This window comes from Sinocyclocheilus anshuiensis, unplaced genomic scaffold (genome assembly GCF_001515605.1).
Source record: "Sinocyclocheilus anshuiensis isolate Anshui unplaced genomic scaffold, SAMN03320099.WGS_v1.1 scaffold986, whole genome shotgun sequence".
NCBI classification, from domain to species: domain Eukaryota; kingdom Metazoa; phylum Chordata; class Actinopteri; order Cypriniformes; family Cyprinidae; genus Sinocyclocheilus; species Sinocyclocheilus anshuiensis.
The window spans coordinates 567,293-571,410 of record NW_015537975.1 but is presented as its reverse complement, the minus strand read 5'-3'; positions in this window follow the sequence as shown (position 1 = coordinate 571,410).

The window sequence follows — 4,118 nt, the reverse complement described above, 5'->3', positions numbered from 1 at the left end:
ATAATATTTTAAAATATTACTGTTTTATACTGTATTTTTGATCATATAATGGCAGCCTTGGTGAGCACACAAGGCTTCTTTCAAAAAGAATAACCCCAAATGTTTGAACAGCAGTGTGTCTGTATGTATGTGTGTATATTATATATTAATTGAAGCTTCTTAAATGCAACATACAGGAGAGACTGATTCATTATTGAGTAATACAATGTACTGAAAACAGTTATATAGCATTTTTTCATATTATTATACAATGGTAAACGTTTTTTAAATGTTGCTGGAAACAACAAAAAAATTTAAGTTAGTAGCATGACTACTGCTCAGAAGAGAAGAGCGAGCAGGACTTGAGAGGCTCAGAGAGAGAGAGAGAGTGATGCATAAGAAGAAGGATGTATGTTTACTTGATACTGCTGGGTCTGAGCGTGTAAACTACATTGAAAAGCAGCAGATAGACAGTCAGAGAAAACAGGACACATGATGCTACCTGCATAAGAATGAGTGGAACAGGGGCTCTGAAGCTGTTATGGTGATGATGATACTATAAATCAGAGTTAATGGGGCAGGTTGCAAGAGAATCTATATGCTATAGACCTGAGGGCTTCACTTAATGTTCAGACAATTCAAGCATTTCTTGGTTTGTGTAGGATCTTCATTTGTAAATGAAGTTAGGGTTATGTATTGATGTTTTTTTGTTGCAGCGCAGAGATGTCAGTGCTTTGTAAAAAACTATGATTGCTTAAACTTTTATATTTTAAGAAGCTCTGTTTTACACTTTTTTTGATGCCTTTTATTTTTCTCTGAAGTTCACTTAATCAAGCTTAATCAAGTTTTAATGTACCAAAAACCAGAGGCACGTGCCCCCATGACCCAAAAAAAAAAAAAAAAATCATTATTATTATTATTATTTTAGGTACAAAATTAGTAGTTCCCAAAAGTTGTCTCCTTTTGGTGAATTTCGTGTTTTGAAGCCAAATTATATCATTTATAATTTAGCCTAAGTGTGATTTGTGCAGAACCAAGGAGTTTTTGTGTTCAGCTGGTTTTGGGAATCCATCCAAAATTTTACAAATTATTAATTTGTCAACACAACACAACAGGAGAGTTTTATCATTCAGTGAGGTATATTTGTTACATTCATTTAAATGTCAGACTTTTGTGAAAATAACTGCCAAACCAGGGAATCTGTGACAGGGTCACCGCCTTTCTCTGAAGGACTGCAGAGAGCATCCTCTGATTCAGAAACTATGCTGTCAGACGCATAGATAAGGTGCAGTTTAGCCTTGTGTTGTCCAATGCTGAACAGATGCAGGACTTTTAACATTCTTAATCTTCTGGAATAGCGACAATAAAGGCATTAATAATGTATGTTCTTGCTTCAGTTCATAATTCAAAAGTATAAAATTTAGTCTGAAGATGTTTCAGTAATTATTACAATGAAGACTTCATTCAGGTTTTTATTATAAATAATAATTCTTATTTTTATTTGGGGTTGGGTTTTTCCCATGACACTCAAACAGTGTTATCAAAAAGTCAATTCTGCTCGTTTTCCATAAATGAGGGACAATTTATCGACAGTCGAGTTGAATTGCATTTTTGCTTGGTTCATTATAAAAATTACCACTAGACTATGATGACTCACAGTCTTAGGAAGACGTGCCAGAAGTGCCCCTTTATGTAAATGCCCTCTGTTACGATTGGCTAGCCTACCATATTGTTGTAGTTTACACTGTCAGTCATCCAGACAGGCTGGTCAAATATTGAACAGATACATAAATGTGCATCTTATACGGTTTTTGGCCAAAATAAAAGCTTGATGGTTTAGGATTTGAAAATGAGATTGTACTGTTAAATAAATGATATAATACTAAGAATAAGAATGTATAAATAGTAGTATTATTTTATGGTTGTTTTGATATGTAATGACATACTTAGAAACAAGCAAACTTGGAGATTTTTTTTTATTTCATTTTAGATTGACTACATTTTTATTAGAAACAAATGCAATTCGATTTTTTTCTGCAAATCATGCAGTCCTAACGTCATGTGTAAATGAGTTCATTGTTTTGATGTCATGACCATGCTATTTTCTAAAATGATCCATTTCTGCAGCTTGTTTTCCATAAATGGCCTGATTGAACTTTGGAGCCTTTTTGTGAATATTGGAGTATACCTACATAGTACACCGAATTATCTTATTTCAAAAGAGCAAATAAAAACATGTTTTTCATGACATGACCTATTTAAATCTGCAACAGGAACATTTCGAAGAGTTAAAAACACCCTTGCGGTGCATTCATTGTAAGATCTGAGAGGTGAATAACAGTCTGCACATGACAATACCTCACTCAGAAGAAGCACTCTGTCAGCCCCTCATGCTCACTTGACGATGTAGAGGCTCTGCAGCAGTTGTGATAATGGAGTAAAAGCATGTAAATACTCTTTAAATACTCCATATATTCACACCCCCTAACAGACAGTAGACAGAGTGCACTTGCACTACAGAAGTACTCTAAGCTCCTCTCTGCCTCAGTATTTATCCACATCTGAACCGCACACCTGGAGCTCAGAGACGCTGGGTGTGGACCAGAGCACACAGAGGAACCATGTGGTGGTTCTTTCTCAGGTGTGTTTGGCTGAGGAGTCACTTTAACAAACAGCTGGGTAAAGGTTAATCCTCTCAAAGAGGAAGCTAAAAAAGCGTGTGCTGCCTTTTTATCTACACAGCTGCCATTACCACAGGCTTAACCAGCTCACTGGTGCTTGCTTTCATTATTTCTAATATGAGCCTCACAGTAAGTAATGATACTGTGTGAAGTATTGTTCTTATACTGAACCACTAAGAACTTTCACACATACTGATTTTCTGCACATTTAATGATGTTTTTCCGTTAAGTGGTCATATGTGAAAATAACTGGTTGAAGAAGCTACGTGCAAACAAAGCCAGTGAAACGTTTATGTAATTGTTCTAGCATGTATAAGAGTAAACATATTTATCTTTATTATCTGTTCTTCAGATGATGCAAGAAAACAACACCCTTGAAAAAATAGCGGTGATATAAATTAGATTTTCACAGTTTCTGGATCAAACTTTGTATATTTATATGATGTTTGTGACGTGATAAACAATTAATAGTTAAACAATAAAATAATGCATATATTATTAATGTTAATAATTTATTTTATAAATTATCTTTAAAGGTGAGATATCATGAAAATCTGATTTTCCAGGGTTTAAGTGCTATAATCAGGTCCCCGGTGCATCTACCAACCAAGGAAAGGTGAAAAAGATGAACTCAGTAACTTTGTTTTGGTAAGCCTTTTTCTGCATGTTCATTAGAATATTACCGCCCCTTAATCTGTAAGTTTCCACCCACAGCGCCATCATTTTGATTTCGCAAGTGACAACGGTGTAACAGCTCTAATGCCAAGGCAAAAGTTTGAGCAAAACATGCTAACTGTTCTGTCTTTGGCTGCATAGACGAGCACAGAACACTATTTAGAGTCCCAGCCTCAGAGGAGACAAGAGAGCAGTGGATTTATTTATTTATTTACTGTATATTGCTGCTGCCACACAGATAAAAATAAACATGTGATTTATTTTAACTTTCCTTCAGAGTTTAGCTCCAACCCTAATCAAACACAACTGAACCAGCTAATCATTGTCTTCGAGACTACTAGAAGGCTACAGGCAGGTGAGTTTTATCAGGGTTGCCTTCCAGGCCACTTTCCTTCAGAGTTTAGCTCCAACCCTAATCAAACACACCTGAACCAGCTAATCTTTGTCTACAAGACTACTAGAAGGCTACAGGCAGGTGAGTTTTATCAGGGTTGGATCAAATCTCTGCAGGAAAGTGGCCTGGAAGGGCCAAGTTTGCCCATCACTGGGCTAAATTGATCAAACATAGGCTCTCTGTCTGCCGCAGGCTGCTTGGTCGTTACTTTAAAAAAAACAAAAACTTATTTTTAAGTTTTATATTTAACGAACAAAAAATGCTCCAAACGTTTTTTTAAATTAACTTAATAAAAAAACTAAACGAAATATAATTACTTTGCTATTACATACAAAACTGAACTATTTTAATAGCTGAAACAGTAGTATAAGCTGTTTTGGGAGAAGGGG